This window comes from Bidens hawaiensis, unplaced genomic scaffold (assembly GCF_021521415.1).
Source record: "Bidens hawaiensis isolate Kalapana, Puna unplaced genomic scaffold, B.hawaiensis_p1.1 tig00024513_1, whole genome shotgun sequence".
NCBI classification, from domain to species: domain Eukaryota; kingdom Viridiplantae; phylum Streptophyta; class Magnoliopsida; order Asterales; family Asteraceae; genus Bidens; species Bidens hawaiensis.
Genome location: NW_027493878.1, coordinates 145,177 through 170,361, shown reverse-complemented (window position 1 = coordinate 170,361; position 25,185 = coordinate 145,177). Strand labels below are relative to the sequence as shown.

At 40.8% G+C, this 25,185-nt stretch overlaps 1 pseudogene across 1 annotated transcript; it reads right to left on the bottom strand.

Moving 5' to 3' along the window:
- Positions 1 to 1,909: 1,909 nt before the first annotated feature.
- On the bottom strand, positions 1,910 to 24,415 carry LOC143569515 (2-methylene-furan-3-one reductase-like; annotated as a pseudogene). Its single transcript, XR_013141755.1, has 5 exons — positions 24,395 to 24,415; positions 4,749 to 4,808; positions 3,756 to 4,079; positions 2,878 to 3,037; positions 1,910 to 2,275 (listed from the first exon to the last, which is right to left on the bottom strand). The product of XR_013141755.1 is annotated as a 2-methylene-furan-3-one reductase-like (transcript).
- Between the last annotated feature and the right edge of the window lie 770 nt (positions 24,416 to 25,185).

The following is a 25,185-nucleotide window of genomic DNA, read 5'->3' as shown; positions in this document are numbered from 1 at the left end:
ATAAGAAAATCACAAACTAAACATCATATTAGAAAAAATATAATAAATTAATAATTCACCCAAAAATGAAATGATAATACATGACGTACCTATTTAAGATAGATTCAAGTTCATTCTTATTAATAAATAAGTTTAATCGAGTTAAAATGACGGTTACGTTTGATTATTTATGCACCTATGTCCTATAAATATACCGAAAAAAATGTTATATATATAAACCGAGCAAAATCATATGTTTCTTAACCACTATGATTTGTTTGTTTTTCTTTATCAATGAGCTAAATTATAACAAAAACTCGTTAGTTCCACCTAATTAAATCGTATATATAACGAAACTATATAACAAAGAGCCATATTGCTCTTAATTTAATTTAGTTGAGTGCTTCTTTTAAATGTGGTTAAATTTTTGTAAATGACAAACTAACCTTTGTCATTTGAGGTCGTGCCTTATAATATGAAATTGGTAGATATTATTAAAACCAAAATGAATAAAGTTACATAAAGTTGTTTTCTTTGTATTTGATTTTAATGACAGCAAAAGTGAAGCTATCTTATTTTTGGATGCTTTCAGGATTTATGAAGGTAGTTTAAAATTTTCAAATCGCCGAACTGTAGCAATAAATAAAAAATCAATAATCACGTGACACAAACTTTATTTTTCATTTTTTCAGGACATAATAGAAAAATATCCTTTAGTTATTACTTACCAGAAAAGGCAAAACAAATAATATCTTATGTTATTTAATTCAAATGAGATCCCTTCATTTTCATTATATTGTGGTTGAATAAAAAGGGTAACTTTACCATATAAACAAGTTTTTTTTAAGTGTTACACTCTTTTTTTATTTAAATTCTTAAAAATGTTTAAAACTTTTTTATAAATAAAGCAAGACAAATGAAATATATATGATTATTTTTTGTAAATTGGAACACTTAATGAAAATATATAATTTTTATCCAACAAAAGCCCAACTAAGTAAAGAGTCCATATAAATATATAATCCAATATTTGAGTCCATTTCTTACTTCTTTACTTGGTCAGTTTCTCTTCCTATTGAAATGAAATCATTTATCACTAGAGGTCTATACTCTATACGGTTCGGTTATTAGTCTCAACAAATCCCCAAATCATTGGTTCTATTTTGTTACTCAACCGGTTTTTTGTTAATTGGTTAGTTTTATTTGTTTGTGTTTTCGGCTCAGCCCGGATAATTTCGATTAACCAAAACCAAATCTAGGCTACAATGTTTGGCTTAGAAATACATGAAATAGCGGTATACGTACATGTAAAGAGGTTTGGGTACATGAAGTGAATGTATAAATACATGAATTGGAGGTATACTACATAAAATGGATGTATAAAAGTTAGAATTATATGAAAGTATGAATCTTTTGGTTCCGTTAACTTGATTAATTAAGGATACAAAGGAAAACCAATTACCGATTGTCACTTAATTCTGTTTTCAGTTAATTTCTGTTCGGTTTCGGTTATTAGTTACTCCTTCCTTTGGGCTCGAGCCTGGGCCAAGCTTTTTGAGTTCTTAAATTCCACATCTGATAAATAACTGTTTTATCTCTAGTTTTGATATTTTTATGTTTTTTTACATTAATATGCCATTTACTCAATATTAAATTAATAATAATTTGTTAAACATGTAGTTACTTTATTTTTAATTCACTGTAGATACATATCAGTTATTGTTTTTGTAACCATCAAACTAAATATGTGTATGTAACATGTAATAAATTACATTCATCAAAAATAATTTTTTGATTGACTAGCTTACACTCTCAAGTTCTAATTCTAAATTCATATACCAATCAGCTAATTTAATTAATGTAACAAACTTGTATTTGATATATTTTTGTTTACTCTATAGATAAATGAAACCACATGGATCAAATATTACAATAACACTTTGCACACCGTGTTTATTCTCATTATTTCACAAAGCAAGCCACACCATGTATTAGAAAAAAAAACGTAACAATTAAATTCAAATCAAACCTTAAGGAATCGGGTATATAACTACCTTACCAGTTGCCCGGTGACTCTCAAGGTATGTATAAGCTTCATTAACTTTGTCAAAAGAGAATGGACTTTTAGGGTCGAACAACACTTTGATCTTTCCACTTTCTAGGTAAGGGCTTAGTTTTTTCAGAAAGGAGCCACTAGATGTGAGAAGGAAGCAGAACCCCGCTGCTGGAATTGGCCCGGTTATAGACACTGCAACGCCAGTTTCATTAACAACCTTCACCGCTCTCTCCGGTTGTCCTACAACATTGTATCATCCTTGTACTTCAACAAACAATAGTACATAAATAGTCGTGTCGACTATTTGCATCATTTTAGTAATAATATAATTTTTAAATGAAATCTTTTATAAGGTTTCATGAGTTAAATGGCTTTAGGGCTTAGGCTTTAGCAGTGATCAAATAGATTGGGGTGGCCCAAACACATTTTTTATATACTTTTTAAATAAATAAATAGATTGTGACACACAGCATGTCATAGAAGCAAAAATATATTATTTTGGTAGCAATTTAGTTGTTTGAAAAAAATGACTTATCGTTTTATGATACTTTAAAATAGTAACATATTACTATTTTGCTACTTATAATCAATGTAACCCATGCATGAGAATGTGAGATACCTTAAGTTGCTTGAGAAATATGTTGTTGTGATTGATATAAAATGAATTAATATTGTTGTTTCTAGTAGTTATTAATATATGGTGCTATATTATTACTGGTATGAGTGTGAAATTGTTGCTATTTTTGCTAATTATCCCACTTTTTTATTTAACCGTTTGAAATAAACTAAAACTTACACTGAATATACCGACTTTAATTTAACCGTTTTGGTATTATTCTTACCAATTGCATCATACACAACGTCATATTTATCCGGTAGATCTTAAACATTCTCTTTCGTGTAGTCGATTGCTACATCTGCCCCTAGACTCTTAAGCAACTCGAGTTTTCCAGTACTAGATGTGGCTGCTATTTTTGAAGCACCAAACACATGCTTTGCAAGCTGTATTAACAAAAAATGTGATAATAATATAAACATCTATGTTATCTTGTTTGTTTTCTAGTAAAAGCTTAATTTGATGGTGGAATAAATATATCATGTGAAAATGACTCAAATCATTGTAAGATAACATATTATATTTTCTAAATTTATAAAGCAAATTTAACAAAGAAAATGCTAACCATAGCTGGTAAAGAATCTATTAAAAAAAACACTAAAATTACAAAACTGAATATTTAATCAACACTGCAAACCGGCCACTCAGTATATTTAAGTATAAAACTGGTTTCTTTAAGAAAATTGATTGATACATATTACCTAAAGTTACTACTAGCATCACTCATTGAAATTTAATAGATATATAGTACCAATTGAATATTACTTTTCATGGTGGCTAACTAAATTATATATATATATATATATATATATATATATATATATAAATCTCTAATCTGACAACTTATTTAATAAACGAGCCCGAGCTATACATATCGAGTTTGACTGGGCTCGTCGCTCACGAGCTATATGCCTATACACATAATAATATTTACTTGCACAATATATATATAAATTATGGCATGGTATAGTTATCAAGCTTGTAAAAACTACTCCGCAGTCGAGCTTGAGCTTTAGAAACATAGTTTTCTAAATCTGAACGACCCGAGCTCGTTTCATCCTAGAATATGATGAAAATATATGCAATTGTAAGAGATGAAAGTACCTGAATTACGAACGATCCAACTCCACCAGCACCATTCAACACAAGGATTGATTTGCCTTCACTAAAACCAGCCTTTTCTAGACCTTCATAAGCGGTCTCGATGGCGAGAGGCAAAGCGGCAGCTTGTACAAAATCCAGATTCTTGGGTTTTAATGCTAATAGTTTTTCTTCAACAGCGGTGTACTCGGCTAATGTTCCAAACTGCTTAGGTGCATCAAGGCCTTTCTCATGTATATCTCCATATACTTCATCTCCTTCTTTAAGTTCTTTTACTTTGCTTCCAACCTTTACTACTATTCCAGCCACGTCGTATCCCGGAATAACCTGTTACAAAAACAGAACGGAATTACAACTGTTGGTTGATTTAGTTAGATAGTTAGTTATAGGGGTGTGCATGAAACCGAATGTTTTTGTAAAAAGTACAAATGAACTTTTGGTTTGGTTTCGGCTTTGTGCCTTTGCATGTAATTAAAACTGAAAAACACGGAAAAAAAATAGAAATGACAATTTGTTTTCATGCTTTCATAATAAGTTAATAACCAAATTTTCGATTTGGTTTTGGTTTTGGTTTTGCATGTAATTCAATATATAGTTTAACCCATATATTATAGCAAAAATGTAAAATAATCTAATAAATCATCAACAAACAAAAAATAGGCCTAAGTTCATTATTTCTATCAAGAATTTTATTTTCAGCACAACATTTTCAAGCCCAAATCGAAAAATCCGAAACCGAATCAAACCTAAATAAAAACTAAAACCAAATTATAAACTCTAAAAATTAAAATTTCGGTTTTTTGTTATATTTAGCCTGAAACCAAACCAGTCCGACCTATGCACACCCCTAGTTGTTACATAACTAATAAAACCTTAGATGGTTTGACTTATGATTGTTAGATTAATTATATGTATAGTTGAACCAAAACCTACCAAAATATAACAAAACAAACCGAAATAAGCGATCAAATCAACATTCATTACTAGAAAGCGTACCGGGAATGGAGAATCGGTAGCTTTAAAGTATCCAAGCCTCCTTTTGTAATTGAAGAAACACTAAGGGACCCCGGGCAGATTATGGATAATCTGGGGGCTAGATAATGTTTCCCACGAAGGTTAGGTCCAGCAGAGTAAGTTGTACTTTAGGGAACCTGCAAAACAGACACCGTAAGCTCGTCACTGAGAAGGGGGGGGTTCCTCCTTGTGACCACCCTCCGGCGTGAGAATCAGTCTATATTGCTCTTTGAATATAAAAGTATATGAATACTATTAGAGCAATTATCAAGTAAGTTATACGAGATAGTAGATGATCTTACCATTCCAAGATATTGGAGTATTTATAGCCGAAGGTAGGTTTTCTAGAAGGTACAGCCGGCTGAATAGTATTCCTGTTCAACCAACAGTGGATTACGCACAGGCCATACTGGTTGGTGGGTAGGTTACAGCCAACAGTAATAAAGTCGGCTGCACTATTCCACCAACTGTAGACCATGCACGTCCTACTGACTGTGGATTGTACGCAGGCCATGCTGGTTGGTGAATAGGTTACGGCCAACAGTAATACTATTCCACCAACTGTAGGCTGCGCCTGCTCCACAGTGAGAGTTGGTGAGTAGGCAGCGGCTAATAGTGACAAACAGTACTAGAGGGTGCTCCTCCTCGCACTGTTGTCGGTGAGCTGTCACCCTGTGATTGGCTCATGGGCTGTTCTGGTCAGATCGTCTGTCCTATCCATACCTTGGTAGGTATGGTACAAAAGATCTTTCAGAATCAGACTGGCTCATTTGGGCGGGATTGTTCCTGCCTTGCTCATGCCTTCACGTGACTGCTGAAGTAGCTAATCTTGTACGTGTAGCCTTGCTGTCTGCGGGTAGCCTTCCCTGATGGCTTGTATCCGCAACTGCGGGAACAGGCGGGGTACTTCACCATTGGGAGGCTTTCCCTGCGTGTACAGCTTGCGTACTGCGCGTAAGATTCTATGAGCATGGTGGGTCCTGCGGGAGCAGATGGCCTTTGCGCAGACAACCCTGTTCAAGGTGAGTCTTGCGGGACCAACTGGTCTCTGCTGGGACCTACCTCTTCAAGTCCCCCCAGTCCAATGTTCTTCTCATGCGTGTTTAATAAAGTGAGGTGAACTTTTGGACTTAAGCAAAGGGTTTTGAAAAGGGTTTTGTAAGGTTTTCCATGGGAAGTCCTTGTCACTTGCAGAAATGCCCGAGTTTCCTGCTTGGTCTCTGGGTATGATGCGGGTAGGTCTGTAACCTCCTCGCAAGTCAGGAGCGTTGAGTCCCAGTTGTATGTATTTTCCATGAGGTTTTGGTAGTTTTGAACATAGTGATCAATTATGTTAAGACCACCAATTCCATCTTGGAGCTTCAAACAACGTAGTTCTCGACGTTCCCGCTATGCGGGGATGTTACTTCCGTTTCCGCAAGCATTGCCCAGAAGATCCTTCTTGGTTTCAATTCCCAGCGGAGCGCTAGGTATGTGAAGGGTTTTGCCTTAACACTGTACCTGCGCTCGTCTTACGGTTACTTTACTTCCAAGGTATTCCTGGCGTCAATTCCCTGCGGGTGCTAGGTATGTGAAGGGTTTTGCCTTTACACTGTACCCGCACCCGTCTTATAGTTACTTGGTTGCCGGGGTACTTGGCTTCAATTCCCTGCGGGTGCTAGGTATGTGAAGGGTTCTGCCTTAACACTGTACCCGCAGCCGTCTTACGGTTACTTGTTTACCAAGGTTTTCTTGGCTTCAATTCCCTGCGGGTGCTAGGTATGTGAAGGGTTTTGCCTTAACACTGTACCCGCAGCCGTCTTACGGTTACTTGTTTGCCAAGGGGTAAGGGATATTTTCCCGCTTACTTTTTAATATTTTCGAATTTTGAATTTTGAAATTCGAAGAGTTGGTGAAAAGATAAGAACAGTCCAAACCTCTGAAACGTCGTGCGACAGTTTCTTCTGACTGTGTCAGGACGTGCAGGAAGTTATGGTGACGTGACAGAACATGGTCATTCCAGTCGTTTTTTCAGGCGCGTGGGCGTGATTTTACTGGCACACGTCCTTTCAACAGCTGTTGCCAGCCTGCTTTTTGCCACGTGTCATAGTTTCATTGCACCTTTGATTTCTCTCTCCTCCGCATTAAATTCACCGCATTAATTGCGATTACTATATAAAGGGGGAGAGAGTTATCTGTAATTCACACCTTCACCTTTCTTCTTCTTCTTAGTGATTTCCGGCAAATACTCCCCTTTTCAGGCAAGCATTTTCCCGAAATCACTTTCTTCTTTCCACCATGTCTTCTCATGATACTGATGATCAGAAGACTGCTGGCGAGTGCCAGTGTTCTCTTCCTGTCGATCTGTACCAGTATATCGTCAGGAAGTTCATGCTCGAGTCTCTCGAGCCTGAGTTTCCTGAACCCCACCATACTGTGTACGATGCCCCTAGTGGCAAGATCGGGGTTTATGCTGCATTCTTTGTCTACGGAAACCTTAGGTTTCCGTTGACAAAGTTTGTGTACCGTGTCCTGGAGAGGCACGGTGTGCACCTGACAGAGGTGCACCCCATGGCCATTGCCAAGGTCCGGCACTTTGAGTGGGTGTGCCGGATACTGGGCCTTGAGCCCTTTGTTGACCGTCTGATGACCTTCTACACTTGGAGGTGCATCCAGGGGTGGTACACTCTTACAACCCGTATAAAGGGTTTAAAGATTTGTACCACCGAGCGGAGTCTTCGCTCATGGAGAAGAGAGTTCTTCTTCATATCCGCTCGCGCCGTCCCCATCGCCATGAAGTTTAAGAATGGCCAGGCGCTTCCGAACCTTCCCGCCCTTAACTACGAGGAGGCGGAATGGTTTTCGAAGATATCCCGGGTCCAGTCCCCGGTTTTCCGTTTTCCGGAGTCGGCGATGGTGATGCTGGGGATGAGCCGGGTGTGGAAGGCGGCGAATGCGGATAAGGTTCCGATCGTCCTTGAATATGGTTCGAACTCTACCCCTTATGGTATGTCTTGTTTCTTTTTTGCTGACTACGATTTTTTCTAACTTTCTTGTTGATTTCAGAGGGTAACGATCTTCAGTCGCTCCTGAATCCGCGGGAGGAAGATGGTCCTGCGCGGATGGGTACTCGTGCTCTGGACGAGAACGAGTTGCCCATCCTCGAGCAGACTGCGGGTCGGTTCGTGGAGGTTTACCCGCCAGGCCAAGAGATCCTGAGCCACCGACGGCCAGGTAAGCCTATCTTCTACCCTGAACCTCTCAAAGCTGTGCCTGCTGCTGGAGTTCATGACATTTCTTCTTCTGAGGAATCCGCAGAAGGTCCTCCACTGGTGCGGAAGAGAAAGGCTGCCGTCGCGAAGGGCAAGGAGAAGGTGGCCTCTACGGCCGACCCGGTAGTCCTATCTGACTCGGAGTCAGATAATGCAGAGGTGGCGGGGAAGCCCGGTGGTGAAGAGACCACCGCTCCGGAGGCTGCAGGTGTCACCTCCGAGGAGGCAGCGGCAACGACGGTTACCGGTGTCAAGAGGCCGGCTCCATCGGGTTCGCCCCCGCTCGTCCGTGCGTTCAAGCTCAAGAAACCCCGTAAGTGCCCCCATAATTCTTGTCTAGATTTGTTGTTTAAAATAAATTTTTCTAACACTTTTGCTTATGTAGGTGTGGATGTTGACGCATTCCAGGGTGGAGTTGGAGCAAGTATTCCCCCGCCAATGACGGTAGGCTCGGTCAGCCTTCCCGAGGCATCGACCCAGGCGTCTACGCCTGCTTCCGCTGGTTCTAGCCTTCCTGAGGCTGTTCCAGCTGAGAAGGTGTCTCCGCCGGCCGTGAGTGCAATTTTTACAGCATCTTTCACAGAGCCGGCGGTTACTGTTGCTGAGGAGGTGGCGCCAACCATGGCTACCACAGCGGCTGCCACTATACCTGCGCCACCGGCACCGACGGCCGGACCTTCAGGTATGCGCCAGGCTTCCCGCCGATCTATGCCACCTTCCCGTCTGCCTGACCTGTTGGATGGATTTCCTTTAGGTTCAGGTGATGGGTTTGGCGGCTATCGGCCTGTTATTGACCCTACAGGTACGTAGGGTTCTTTTTCCTTTACATATTTTTATCATCTTTTCCTAACTGCCTTTGTTTCTTTTGCAGTGTCGGATTCCAATGAAGTGTATGTTCCAAGATGGAACATACGCCGAGGAACAACCCTTCGCACCCCTGTGGAGTGCGTGGACTGGGCTCGCCACGCTGCTCCTCATGGTGCGTTGGGGGAAGCCATGGCTAGCTACCAAGAGGGTAGGCTAACCAATGAGCTTCGGGTTCTCCAGGCCCGAACGCAGCCCCGCGTCGAGCTGCTTTGTCGTGAAAACGACAAGTTAAAAGCAGCTCGCGCCAAAGATATATCTGAAGCGCGGGCTCTTCGGGAGGAGAACCGGCAGTTGGCCGCTGCCGCAGCCGAGAAGGAGAAGGCATTCAAGGCCCTTGAGGTTGAAGTCCAGGCGCGACTCGAGGCCCGCTCCAAGGCTGCCCAAGCTGTGAATGAACAGCTTCGGCTGGCCAAGGAGACTGCGCGAAACTCAACTGAGAGGGCTGCCAAGGCTGAAGCTGTTGCTGAGCCACTTCGCGAAGAGAATGAGCAGCTTAAATGCAAATTAAAGGCTCTTCAGCATGCTCATGACGCCTTGGCAATGGAAGATGCCAAGAAGCTGCAGGAGATCCTTGACCAGAGGGGGGTGCTTGACCGTACTGAAAGGAAACTCAAAAGCGTCGAAGAAGCTGCCGCCAAGGAAGTTCAACTTGCCAACCTTGATAAAAGCGGAGCCGAACGTGCTTGTAAAGAAAGTCAAGCTACCCTCCAATGGTTGCTTCGAGAAGCGTTGCCTCAGGTATCCTCTTTTTCTTTACGCTTTCTGCTCGTAATTAGAAAATGTTCTAAGTATTCTTTTGTAGGTTGTGCGTCAGGTCCTCTCAGAGACCTCTTACGACGATGCAATGAGCGCAGCCCTCAACGCTTCTCATGAGGATGGGCAGAAGACTGGCTTCCTGCTTGGTCTAGGGTTTGCTGAGAGAGGCTTTCCGCCCTCCAACTTCCCTTTATTCAACGTTAATACTGAAGCTGCTTATGACCAAGCTGTGAATCAGTATGCTGCCTTCCCGCATCCAGTGGTGGAGAAGGTGAATGAAGTCGCTGCTGCTGATGATGGGCTAAACATCCTTAAGGCTTTCCTTGGGCAGCCGCGCTCTGATGGTGCTGGCCCAAGCGGAGGTGGCCCTGAAGCCTGATCCTGAAGATCCCTTCCCGCTGCTAGGATAGACTTAGCTTTGTATAGATTTCTTTTAGGCGGGTAGTTACCCAGCCCTTCTTGTAATTGATTGTGAAATATTAATCTCTTTGCGTATAAGATTGTTATTTCCTTGGGTTCTTTGCTTTATAAACTTATGACTTGCATACTTAGTTTAAATTAGCAATTTCCCAAGTGCTTAGAATAAGAACCTTTGAACGTGGTTGATAATGGGTTAAAGTTTCGCCTCCTCCTTCGTGATTGTGCGGGTAAAACCGTCACTTGCACTTGGTAGGATGGCTAATCTTTACCCTTTATCTGACCTGCGTGTAGGTTTTTTAAAATTTCTAAGGCATTAAGTTAAACCTTTGAACGTGGTTGATAATGGACTAAAGTTTTCGCTCCCTCTTTCGTGATTGTGCGGGTGTAACCGTCACTTGCACTTACTAGGATGGCTTTAACTTTAGACCTATATCTGACCTGCGTGTAGGTTTTTCTTGTCCTTTCTTTAAGTGTTCATAAGTTAACCTTATAACGTGGTAGACGGTAAGTTTGGCTTCCTTGTTCGTGATTGTGCGGGTAAGACCGTCACTTGCACTTCCAAGGATGGCTAAACTTTACCTACATCTGACCTGCGTGTAGGTTTTCCTTAGGAACTTTTTTAACATTTTGGCGTTGTGTTTATGCGGGTATTGCCGCCTTCCACACGCAACTACTTCTTCCCGTAAGGGAAGTTCATAGGTTACAAGCTATCAATACATCGTGAAAGGAGAATCATTTCCATTAGAAGTGGCTCTAGGCCTTTTCTTTACAAGTTGGAATTGATCTACATATAACATTTGCGTAATTGAGCTCCATTCCATGTTCTAGGGATGGGAGTGCCATCGAGCCTTTCGAGCCGGTACGCGCCCTTTCCCAGAACTTCTTTGATGATGTATGGCCCTTCCCAAATCGGGGCCAACTTTCCTGGGCGTTGTTGGTTCGAAGCCTCGTTGTTACGCAGTATGTAGTCTCCTTCCTTGAAGTTGCAGAGTTTTACCCGCGTGTTGTAGTACTTTTGCATTTGTCGTTTGTAGTTTTCTTCACGCACGGCGGCTAAGTCTCTGCGCTCTTCGGTTAGCATAAGGTCTAACCGTCTTTCCGCATCATTGTCTTCTGGTTGGATTAAGACCCTTGGTGAGGGTAAACCGATTTCGACTGGGATCATGGCTTCAGTGCCATAAGTGAGACTGAACGGGGTTTCTCCCGTACTGGTCTTCTTCAGCGTTCTGTTTGCCCAAAGGACGTGCGGAAGCTCGTCCACCCAGCCGGATCTGTGTTCCAAGAGTCTTTTCTTGATGCCTTCGACGATGCTCTTGTTTGCTCTTTCTACCTCACCGTTACCTTGCGGGTGTGCCACTGAGGTAAAGGTGTGGGTGATTTGAAGTTCTTTCAGCCACTGCTGTAACTTCTTGTCAGCAAAGTTGGTGCCATTGTCGCTTACCAAATTCTGTGGAAGTCCAAAACGGCAAATAATAAATTCCCAAATAAATTTTTTGATATGCTTTGCGGTTGTTTGGGCTAAAGGTTTCGCTTCTATCCATTTGGTGAAGTAGTCAATGGCCACCACTAGGAACTGAACATTCCCAGCTGCTGTTGGAAATGGGCCTGTCACGTCAATGGCCCACTTCTGAAATGGCCATGAGGAAGTGACAGGAACAAGTTCATTTTTCGGGCGATGCGTGTTGGGTGCGTAAAGCTGACAAGATCTGCATTTTCTGATGTATGCCAACGCGTCCATATGCATACCCGGCCAGAAGTATCCCGCGTTGTTTAGTTTGGCTACCACAGCGCGGGGGCCTGCGTGTACTCCACAGATGCCTTCGTGAACCTCCCTTAGGAGGTAGTCAGCATCCTGGTTGTCCACGCATCTTAACAATGGGCCAAGAAAGTTACGTCTGTAAAGGGTGTCATTGACCAGCTGATAATTCAGTGCTTTACAGCGTAGTTTTCTTGCCTGTGACTTCGACTCTGGTAACGTTCCTGCTTCAAGGTATTTTATTATTGGGGTCATCCATGTTTCTGTACCGGTTTGGATGACACAAATTTCCTTGTGCGGGACTGATGGTGTTTCGAGGAGTTCCACGCGGATATCCTTACCCAAGTGGGTGAAGGCCAGTGATGCAAGCTTGCTTAACGCATCCGCAGATTTGTTTTCGCTGCGCTTGACATGTATCACTTTACAATCATTAAAATCGCGCATGATGGCTTTGGCCTGGGCAAGGTACAGGGCCATTGTGTCATTTACAGCCGTGTACGTCCCGTTTATTTGGTTTGCCACTAGCATGGAATCTACATGGGCTTCCAAATTTTTTACACCCATTTTACGCGCAATCCTCAATCCGGCCAGGAATGCTTCATATTCAGCTTCGTTATTCGTACTTGGGAAATCCAGCCGAATAGCATAAGTATATTCCTGGCCTGCTGGGTTTGTTAATTTTAACCCTGCGCCTGAACCCTCGTTACTAGCTGCTCCATCAGTATAGAGTCGCCAGACCTCATCGATTTCGTGTGCTGGGGAGGGTTGAACCTCCTCCTGGCACTCTTTCTCCCGCGCAGCGGGGACTTCAGCAATAAAATCAGCCAGGACCTGGCCTTTAATGGCTGGTCTCGGCTTGTATTGAATCGCATATTCTCCCAATTCAATTGCCCATTTGGCTAGGCGTCCCGATAACTCGGGTTTGCCTAGAACATTTGAGAGTTTGAAGTTGGTGAGAATAGTGATTGGGTGACCCTGGAAATATCGTCTCAACCTGCGTGAAGCGTGTATAAGTGCCAAGACCAGTTTTTCCAGGGTAGAGTACCGGGTTTCCGCGTCTGCCAGCACGCGGCTAACATAATAGATTGGCATCTGGATGCCTTTTCGTTCTACAAGCAGGACTGCCCCGGTTGCTCTATCTGTTGCGGAGAGGTATAGGATTAACTCCTCTCCCGCTTGTGGTGCTGTGAGTGTTGGGAGTTCGATCAGGCGTGATCGAATCTCCTGGAAAGCTGCTTCCGCTTCTGGTGTCCAGCGGAAGTGCGTTTTCTTTAAACAATTTCTTAGTGTTGACACAAAAGGGAACGACCTATCCGCATGGTTTGCCAAAAAGCGGTTAAGCGCGACTAGTCGTCCATTAAGTGTTTGAGCCTGTTTTATGGTGGTAGGTGATTCCATTTTGACAATGGCTTCGACCTTTTCAGGGTTCGCTCTGAAGCCATCTTTAGTAATAATGACCCCTAAGAACTTCCCTTCTTCCACCCCAAATGAACACTTGCTCGGGTTGAGCTTCATGTTTATCTTTCTGAGCGTGTTGAAAGTTTCCTCAATGTCTTTCAACATCGTCTCTGGCTCGGGGCTTTTGATGACCAAATCATCCATATAGACTTCCAAGTTTCTCCCAATTTGGGCGTGAAACTCTTTGTCCATTAGTCGTTGGTACGTGGACCCCGCGTTCTTAAGTCCGAACGGCATCATTTTATAACAAAATGTGCCATCGGGCGTCCGAAAGGCGGTTTTGTCCTGGTCATCCACAGCCATGTGGATTTGATGGTACCCCTTATACGCATCCAAGAAGCATTTAAGGCGAAATGGTGCCACCGAATCCACCTTGAGATCAATTTCTGGCAACGGATAACAATCTTTGGGGCATGCTTTATTCAAATCTTTGAAATCTATGCACATGCGCCATTGTTTGTTATTCTTCGGTACCATTACGGGATTTGCAACCCATGTTTGATATTTGCTAACGCGCACGATGCCCGCATCAAGGAGTTCCTTGACTTGGGTTCTGCACGCGTTGGTTTGCTCGGGCCCCATTACTCTGCGCTTTTGTACGATCGGCGTTACGGCCGGATCGCATTTGAGCTTATGCTCTGCCTTTCCCCGGGGTACACCAGTCATGTCGGCTGGTGTCCACGCGAAGATGTCTGCGTTTCGCTGCAGTAAGCGCTTGAGTAAGGTGCGTGTTGGATCAACAATTGTCGGGCCAATGGTAACGGCCTGATCGGGATATTTCCCGTTGAATGCCCACTGTTCAGGCTCAGTGATGGTTTGTTTGGCCATCTTCGGTTTGGGTTTAGAGGAGACAGATGCGATGCATACCTGGGGAATGCCCGTGATCATCGCTACGCCTTCAGTTGTTGGCCATCCCATCATGCCGTGGACTGAGGATACCACAGCGTTGAATCTTGCCATCCCGTCTCTCCCGAATAGGATGTCATACGTATGATGTGGTTTTTTCATCACAACAAAATCCACATCCTCCGTGCGTGAATAATTCCCATCGGTGAGAGTGACGGGGAAAGATAGGATGCCCAAGGGAGTGTTCATGCTGCCGTCAAACCCTTCCATTGAAGCATAGACCGTCTCCAGGCGTTCCTTGTCTTCATCATCGAGCTTGTCGAAGAACTGCCTGTACATCACTGTCGACGATGCGCCATTGTCAACGAGGGTGCGGGAGGTGATGTAGTGCCCCAGCTGGCTTTTAATGACAATGGGGCCTTCTTTGTTTGGGCCTCCCGGCACTCGCGGGAAGCGCACTTCTGCTTCCTTCCATGCGCATGGTTCGGTCATTGGTCTCTTTCTTCCTCTGACCTTACCATGGACCATGTTGATGCTAATGTCGACGGGCTTCCGTCCGTTACCCCTGTACCTGTTGTCGTTCCTTCCTCCCTTCTTGATAGATGCCACGAGGTGTGCGAGCCTCCCATCCTTGACGAATGTCTCGACGATGTCCCTCAAGGATGTGCACTCCTCAGTGCTATGGCCCTTTGTCCCATGGAAGTCACAAGACTTGCTTTGATCCGCATTGGGTTTCTGTCGGATCACTGGGGCTTTTGGCCATGGCAGTTTTTCCGTGGCAAATATCTCCGTGACGCTCTTGGTGAGTGGCGTCCAACGGTTTTTCCGGTTCGAAGGGTGCGTTTTGTCCCTTCCGCCAACCAGAGGGTGAGAGCTTGAGGGGGTGTCAAAGTTTATCCTTGACTGCCAAATACCTTGCCGCCTCTTTTTGTTTAGCCGGGCGGTTCTCACATTGTTCTCCCTTGTCCTCTGCGTGTAGAGGTTTGTATTGTGGGGGAGATCTCTTCCCAGCTGTTTCTCTGTTTCGGCAAAGCGCTTGGCTGCCGTCATTATGGCATCCCACGTGGATGGCATGCCGTCTTTACCCGTCAGAGTGCGGATGAGTTCTGGGTATTCAGCGCCCTGAATGAAAGCGGCTGCGAACGAGGTCTTCACTGATGTTGCCCAGACTCACCTTCTTGGAGTTGAAGCGGGTGATGAAGTCCAGTAAGGATTCATCCTCTTCTCTGACACAGTTGAGGATCGTCCACTGCTCCTCAGTGTGCTTCCTCTGTTGACTAAACTGTTGACTGAACTTGTTCTGGAAGTCTGCCCAGTCATAAATGTGGTGGACCGGTAAACGGTCGAACCATGCTCTGGCTGCTCCTACCAGAGTCATCTGGAACATGTAGCACCACGTGGGTTCCGTCCAGTTACTGACGGTTGCCCCCGCAATGAACCTGTTCAGATGGTCATCTGGGTCGGATAGACCATCGTATGTGCCAATGTTGGACATTTGTTTAGCACTCCTCGGGGCGATTGCTTCTGCAATGTCCCTTGCAAATTTTGACCTTCCTGCGTTTGTAGCAGTAGGTCTAAAGGCCTTGGAGAAGTCACGCTCGCTTTTTTCTGTGACTGGTTGGAATGCTTCCCCAAAATTCCTTTTTGGCTGGGGATCCGTTTCCTTACGCTTCCCTTTCGCCCTATGGCGAGGGTTCGCATCGGTGTCGGAGTCTTCCCCCTCGCCGTCTGAGTACTCGTACTCACTACTCATGTTGAGGTGCTGACGAGTACTACCGAATTCCTCAGCTTGTTGGACTGAACGCAAGCGTTCGTCCAACTCAGCCTGAAATTCTCTTTGACGTGCCTCGGCCCATGCCTTCACTTGATCAAGTGTTTGGCGAGGGGCTCGAGGTCGTTTTTCCAGCTGGGCATCAGTAAATCCCAGTGGAATATTTACTCCACTTGCCCCTACATGAGTGACTGGGGTAGTGTTCGTAAAATGTATTTCACTTGCCCCAGCTTGGGTGGCTGGGGTAGTGTTTGTAAATATTGTGTTGCCGGTGTTTACCCCAGTGGCTGGGGTTGTGGTTACCGGAATTTCTCTAGTCATCTTGGAAGTTTTGAAAAACTGGAGAAAGATGTAGTTCTAGCCTTATGCACGGATGGCGCCAATGAAGAAACACTAAGGGACCCCGGGCAGATTATGGATAATCTGGGGGCTAGATAATGTTTCCCACGAAGGTTAGGTCCAGCAGAGTAAGTTGTACTTTAGGGAACCTGCAAAACAGACACCGTAAGCTCGTCACTGAGAAGGGGGGGGTTCCTCCTTGTGACCACCCTCCGGCGTGAGAATCAGTCTATATTGCTCTTTGAATATAAAAGTATATGAATACTATTAGAGCAATTATCAAGTAAGTTATACGAGATAGTAGATGATCTTACCATTCCAAGATATTGGAGTATTTATAGCCGAAGGTAGGTTTTCTAGAAGGTACAGCCGGCTGAATAGTATTCCTGTTCAACCAACAGTGGATTACGCACAGGCCATACTGGTTGGTGGGTAGGTTACAGCCAACAGTAATAAAGTCGGCTGCACTATTCCACCAACTGTAGACCATGCACGTCCTACTGACTGTGGATTGTACGCAGGCCATGCTGGTTGGTGAATAGGTTACGGCCAACAGTAATACTATTCCACCAACTGTAGGCTGCGCCTGCTCCACAGTGAGAGTTGGTGAGTAGGCAGCGGCTAATAGTGACAAACAGTACTAGAGGGTGCTCCTCCTCGCACTGTTGTCGGTGAGCTGTCACCCTGTGATTGGCTCATGGGCTGTTCTGGTCAGATCGTCTGTCCTATCCATACCTTGGTAGGTATGGTACAAAAGATCTTTCAGAATCAGACTGGCTCATTTGGGCGGGATTGTTCCTGCCTTGCTCATGCCTTCACGTGACTGCTGAAGTAGCTAATCTTGTACGTGTAGCCTTGCTGTCTGCGGGTAGCCTTCCCTGATGGCTTGTATCCGCAACTGCGGGAACAGGCGGGGTACTTCACCATGGGAGGCTTTCCCTGCGTGTACAGCTTGCGTACTGCGCGTAAGATTCTATGAGCATGGTGGGTCCTGCGGGAGCAGATGGCCTTTGCGCAGACAACCCTGTTCAAGGTGAGTCTTGCGGGACCAACTGGTCTCTGCTGGGACCTACCTCTTCAACGTGTATTTACATATTACGTGTTATTTAAATATTATTTAAAAGATTTATACTATATTAGTATATTTGTTGAAGTCCCCATGAGATCTTCACATTAATTAATTTCCAACCGTATTTTCAATATTTATTGTGATTTTTTATATCAATACCAAGCAACACTTAAAGATCTACATTTTTTTAAGATTCTTTGATGCTTAGTGGAAGAGAGACGAGCTTGTAGACGTAACAAGTAGAGCAAACGGTGGATTATTTGTGGCTATAATGTATGGGTGGCCTTACTGGTCCATAATAGACCGATAGAATCATATTTAAAAACCAGATGACTTCATAAATAATATAATAACAAAAAAAATTATATTTGTACCTAATACAAAACAAATATATAAAAACAATAAAATTTATATGATTTACAATTTAGTAAGTATTAAGACATAAATATTTATAGTATGAAGATTAGAAAACTAGATGAACGATCTATCTTTATATAAGATCTTCAAAAAAATAAAATGTAAATATGTGTGATCAGCTGGTCCAGTTCACCAATTTAATTGGTAACCGGTCAGTTCAAACAACATACGATCAAAGAGACTTAATCGAACCAGTTTGTGTTTGGTTTGATTGTGAAATCACCAGTGCCTAGTGGTCAATGAGACATTCGTAGAGAGCTTTCACCATGAAGGCTCCTACAATCTAAAAAGAATCTTCACTAATGAAAACCGTAATATAGTAATATTTGTTTTTCTCTCTTTTGGCTAAAATCATGAATTATCTCACACGTATTCCACAATTGTACTCACATTTAATACGAGTAGAATAAAATAAAATAAAATTAGGACCAGAATTTCAATTTCAAATATTTAATACTTATCTTAGCAATAAAAGTTGAAAGTCCAAACTATTGATTTGGACCCACTTTATCAACCAAAGCTTAAGTCAATTAAGTGATGTTTTAATGCTCATTAAATACTAATTAATAAATAATATATGTAAAGTTTCTTGGTCTATGGAAAACTATATTTGATTTTGATTGTTGGGTTTTAAATCCTTTTAATCAACGAAATAGTAAAAACGGTTGTGGTGCAATATTGAAGAATAATTCATTAAGCTTAGACTTAATAACGTGTTAGAAATAAGAAATACTGATATTATATCATTTTTTTAGTTATCTACTTGTAAGTTAGTTTTTAGTGATATATCCTATTTTTCATATTTTAATATTGACGTCTTTTATTTTAAATTTACTTCACAATAATGTTACTAATGATATAATGAATAATATAAAGATTAGTTTGTATATTGACCTATTTAATTTTTATTATAATCATGTACAAAATAACAATTTTTTTATATTATATATGATATTAAACTCTTAAGTGGCTTTCATTTTATTTCTCATATTTCTTAGGCTAAACAGTGTATCTTTCAAGATGAATTTGTGCTCGGGACCGTATAGGAGGGGCGATGTTCCACTGTTCTAGTCCTCCCGCATCCATCTTCCCCAAAATCTTCTGTTTTCTCTTTATGATTCCTTTCCGCCAGGCTCTACACTTCAAAGCTCTTGAATGGAAAATTTTTAATTTGTTGAAGTGGCAAGCAATATATATTCTTCATCTTTTGGCACTCCCACCACCCTTATGCATTTTTGTCTACCATATTTTCCTGAATTAACTCATACTAATGACTACAAACTCACAATTAAAAAATAAAAAGCATGTGATATTGTCATGTCTTGATACAACTTATCATGTACAAGTAAAAAAGTTATTTTCCACCTTCAATTTTTTAAGTTTTTGATGATTTCTTTGATGAGGTATTGGGTTAAGTCTCGTTCATGATAAAATCATGCATGAGCCATGGGCTTTGCTATAGTGGATCTTCAGACGGTAGGTTTCCTCTGGAATTGGTGGTCGGTCGTCACCAGTGCTATCTGCGATTAGACACCTCTTTATTTCCAGTATTAATAAGTTTTAAAAATGACATATTTGACCCCTTGAGGTTTAATTTATTAAACTTATTGAGCCACAAAGTTAGTTGGTTATTATACCAATGGCCCATAACATTATTACTTTACGACACATTTAGGTGCTGTTTGTTTTTAAGACAAAAATTGTTTGCAATCTGATTTCATCTGATTTAATGTCTGCAACTGAAGATGTGGTCTGAAGATCTGCAATATGAAAATATAATATTGTTTGTTTTATAGAACTGGAAATCGTCTGCATAAGCTGAAAATTAGTTACATATCATATATATTACAGTAGATAAAAGTCATTTAACGTTTGTAGACTGCTAAAATAATTGATAGTGGTGTACGAACTATGGAAGTGGGTGGTGGTAGACGATTGTGGTAGGCGGTGAACGGTGGGTGGTGGTGATGGACGGTTGTGGTGGTGGGTGGTGGGTGGTGATGGTGGCCGACAATGGGTGGTGGTGGTGATGAAAGATGGTGGTGGGTGGTGGACTATGGTGGATGGTTGTGGCGGGTGGTGGTGGTGACGAATGGTGGGTGGTGGTGGTGGGTGGTGGTGGTGGACGGTAGTTGTGGCCGACGGGGGTGGTGGTGGTGGTTGGTGGTTAACGATGGTGGTGGACGGTGGTGGTGGTGGACGGTGGTGGTGGCGGCGGAAGGTGGTGGTGGGTGGTGGTGGCGGCGGACGGTGGGTGGTGGTGGTGGTGGTGGTGGCGGACGGTGGGTGGTGGTGGTGTTGGACATTGGGTGTTGGTACTTGGTATGATGTTAAGAAGTGTGAAGATGTATGAAGATGGTGAAAAAAGCTTATTTTTTAAGACAATAAAAGCACTTTTTAGATCTTTTTTTTTAAACATATAGCTTTCAAGAGCTTATTTCTGCGCGTCCGCAGACATAGGGCATATTTGGGATTCCTTATTTACACCTCCTTATACCTTAAATAAAGAGTTTTCCATAAGTTACAAAATCCTAACTTATGAAAACTCCTTGCTTCTTTAAAAGTTTAATAAGTTGTATTACCCAAACACTATTTGAATGAATAAAAGTGAATAAGCTATAAGGAGGTAAAAATAAGGAAACCCAAACACCCCCATAGGCTCCTTGCAGACATTATAAGCAAAAACAAACACAACCTTAGTGAGCTTCTATAAAATATCACAGATAGATTTATATCGACATGTAATAAACTCTTATTTTTCATTATAATATGAGAATTATAATATGTAATATTATCATGTCTTGCCACACTATTATAAATGACCGAGTATTAAACATATGCATCAAACACATTACAAAAGTGTGTCCGACCTAAAAGTTCGGATCAAGCGGGTTTACTGTTTTTAAATGTTCCAATTTCATAGGATCAGATCATCGGACATAAAATTTTCGAGTCGATTCGACGATTCGGTCGAGAAATTTCATCACATAATTACACAATATAGTAATAAAACAAACGTCAGTCATTAGATGACCCAACAAAAATAATAATGGTGGCTTGACAATACCTTTGAGGCTGTGAGTCATGGTTCATATGCTAGATGACCCATAACCCAACCCCCTTCTACACCTGTTTCACTTTTTAATTATTTATTATGATTATGTTGATTTGACAATATGTAAATACATCTACTAGCCATCCATTATTAAATGAAGACACAATAGTCACTTCTTGTATCAATATATAGTTTTTTTTATATCTGTTTTAGAGTAAATTACACAGATGATTCTTATGGTAATTAAAACTTTACGTTAAATCCAAAATGTTCACTAATTAAAGTCGTTGCGAGCTGCTTGAGATCGTACCGAAAAAGATGAACCCAAACCGTAAAAAAACTTTTTTAGTTATGAAGCCTGAGTTCGAGTCTTTGTATGAGAAGATTGTTTAGGCTTATTGAGTAATTTCACGCTCCACAACCGAGCTTGAGTAGAGTTTTGGCTTTTTTAGAGTACTAGTAGCTACACACGGGCTTGAGCGAGCTAAGGCTCGTTAAGGTCTTCTCAAAATGTATGCATATACACTAATTAACAATTATAAAATGAACGAGCCCGAGCTTGAGGAAAACAACTAACGAGTCAAGCTTGAGAATTACACAAATAGCTTGAAGCAAGATGAACTCAAGCATAAACTGCATAGTCAACCTCAACCTCAACTCGGTTCTTTTACACCCGCAACCCAAACTGTTCAAACATCCTTTTGGGTTATTTAATTGTTTTTATGATAATTTTACACACAATAAAAGAAGTTGATACTTGATAGGCATCCACTAGACCATTACATAGACTAAAAGAAAGACAAATGAGAAAATATTTTAGACAATATGAGTAATTTATAAAAAGTTATGATTAAGTTTGAAATTATGGCTTATCACATGTGTACTTAACAATAAAGGTGAACGTAAAAAAAGAATAAGAATAGTAATATGATGTTATTTTTAAAACCTAGGTTTCTATTCTTATAAATGTAAATTAAAATCAAACTCCTTTTCATAACAAAAATATATTTTTTTAAAATATCCTAACACGTGAAAATATGATAGCACACACTTTTATACAATTTTAAAATAGACACAATCACATGTATGACGTATCAAGTAAATTTTATAAAAAATAAAACTTTTAAAATATACTATTTTTTTCTCTCATTTTTTTGAAGGACGTTTTCATATTAAAACAAGAGATAAAAAATCGCTAATCATCAAAAACAACAATATACAAGTAACTTACATGTTTGTGATATCAAATTTACACCAATTTTCCCAGTTGACACCAAAATTTTACGCCCTTCAACCCACCAAAGAAAAGTTAATATTTTTATCTCTTCCACCAGCACCTGATCTCGTGTTTATGCCATTGAAAAATTTGCCGTTTCTTGCTTTTCATAGGCATTATAACGCTACCCGATAAATTGTTTGAATTATCTTGGCTCTTTGTTAAACTTAAAGATTAAATGATTTAAATCCTTAAATATGGAGCTCCTAAGGTTCAACTTATTTTGTTTAATAATGGAGTTGTTTATTTGATTATAGTTGAAGTTGGTTGTAGGAGTAGTAGATTATAAATCTAGTTGGAAGGATTCAATTCAGCATTAAAGGTTTTCTAATGATTGATGTGAGAAAGTAATTGCCGTGTGTATTGGGGATGGACGACAAGAGATTATGATGTGTTTTTGTCATTTGTGGTGGGGTAAACTTTGGGGTGTAACATAATAGTAATTTTTTAATGATTGATGTGAGAAAGTAATTGCCGTGTGTATTGGGGATGGACGACAAGAGATCATGATGTGTTTTTGTCATTTGTGTTGGGGTAAACTTTGGGGTGTAACATAATAGTAATTTTTTTGCGTCTGGAAGTATCATTAATACCCAAATGAGTCTTCCTAAGATGAGATGTTAATCGTTCATACAGATTTTGATGGTCAAGCTCTGAGTCACCTAGAAACACCATTAATTAGAAAACCTATGTCAGGTTTTGAACCCGGGACCTTATAATCCCAAGCCTTAATTATAACAGATAACAAATGGTCAAATTGTAGTCAAAATTAAAGAAATGAATCGGAAGAGTGGATTGTAGAAGATGAGCGACTTGGAGGCACCGAACCTATTGGAGTGGTGTAGCGGGTGGTATCGTTTCCATCTTTCACGACTCTGTCCACTCCACACTAATACTTACCCTGGGAAAGAAACAAATGGACTTGCCTTGTATAATTGATTTGTTTAGACATAATGACATCAACAATTCCGGTTACAAATAATAGTTGTAAATACACCTTTAAACTTTCTTAGCAAAATATGTAAAACATGAATAACTCAATTAAGGATTAAAGAATACATTTTTAAACTTGAGATATTTATTTTAATAATAGTTTAATAGATAAACAATCTTAATTCTTAAGGAAACAAGGAAATATGGATAACTCAATGAGGTTGGTAGCCCCTTAGCAAGGACAAACCGTGCGAAACACTAAAGAATTTAAAGGTCTGGAATTCAAGTTTCTTAGATAAAAAAAAATAGAAAAAAGTAAAGAATGGGCAAAAAGAACTCATGACGTCAAGTTCATTGAGGCCCACACACACATATAGTTGATGATTCATATTTTATTGATTCAAGCCCAAACACATGAGATTAGATTGGTATGTTATCAGCCACCGAGCCACATGCCCCCAAACTCGATGTTGGACTTGGAATTTGGAATCAAATGGGTTGGGACTGGGCGCAAGTACCGGTTAACCGGTTTTCAAATGTCAATTACTAACCGTAATCGGTTATGATTTGCACCTCTGGTTGGAACATGTGATTGTGGATTGTGGAACCTATTAAAAATTAAAATACACTAGATATGTTATTCCTTTAATTTTTCAATTGCAAGCTTTTATTTATTACATATTGTTGTATAAAATGAAAACAAGAAACATAAAATACTATGCTTACATTTGCCTTTATAATTGAGTGATCATTCTATAACTTTTTTTTTCTGGATAAAAAATGTAATTTACTCTACAAAAAATTGACTATGTAAGGGTAGAGGTGCACAAATCGGGCTTTTTAAATACCCGGGTTCGGGTATGAAATCGGGTTCGGGTATGACCGGGTACGGGTATGGCCGTGTATTGGTAATAATCGGGTCGGGTTCAGGTCGGGTATTGTCTCTAAAAACCATATCCTATTCATCAGGTTCGGGTCGGGTATAGAACCGGATATTCTAAAACCGAGTATTTGAATACCCTATTATCGGGTATTGAAAAAACCTATTTACGGGTTTTTTTCGGGTTTTTTGCTGGTATTTTTCGGGTATAGATTGGATTTTTTAAAAGTTTGCACTTTTTAGGGGTGTTTTCGAGTATTTTTAAGGTATTTTTCGGGTATACATCGGGTATTTGAAATACCCGGTTTCGGGTATTGGAAAAACCCGGTTCCGGGTATAGAACCGGTTCGGGTTTTCGGGTATTACCGGGTACAAATCGGTTCGGGTTTGGGTTTTAGTGCCAAAATGCATACCCTATTCGTACCTTACGGGTAGGGTCGGGTACGGGTTCGGGTATTAAAAATCCGGATATTATTAAAATCGGTTCCGGGTTTTTATTTCGGGTCCGGTTTCGGGTTCGAGTTTTTTGTGCACCTCTATGTAAGGGAGCCCCATAGTTTTTCTATGGGTTAGTATTTTCTGGTGCTCGGGTTTCTAACTATCCAGTGTCAGAATTTCGTATTGGGTCGGATCACATAATAAAATACATCATCATTGTTAAAACAAAACAATGCCATTAGAAATAAAAATGAATGCATCTTATAGTTTTCTAATTCAGGTTAAACATATTCGGCCATTTGGGGACGTAAGAAATTTGGTATTTGGGTTAATGGGCTATAAATATATGGGCTTATATTTAAAGATGTATTTGTTCTTGGGCTTACCAAAATGGGTGATTACATATTTACATTTGGGATTCTGGGTTGTTAAATTTGTTTATTTAGTTTTAGCCTCCCTATTAATTCTTTATAACGCGTTTTATTTTGTTTTGACAAATAAGCTAGTAACCGTTGATGTTTTACCAAAATTTTCCGCAGGCCTCTCTGAGATAAATAGTATATTTTGTGCAATTCCAAATGTGAAGTAAGTCTCCGTATCTTATTGGTGAAACTTACTGCTTGAAATTCAACAGATTCTCTGTTTTCTTTTACTTATATTAAAACGTAAATTGAGTTTAACATTTTTATTTTTAAATAAAATAAATTGCTAATTTACTAAACAATATTCTATTTATTAAGTTCAAGTTTTTAAACATTTTTCAAAACCAATGGGGTCATAAAGTTTTTACATAAAACAACGGGCTCAACCATTTATATAAAGGATTATGTTCAACTAAAAATCCATCTTATACTCTCTACATAATTGCAAAATAGACTGGTTTCCTT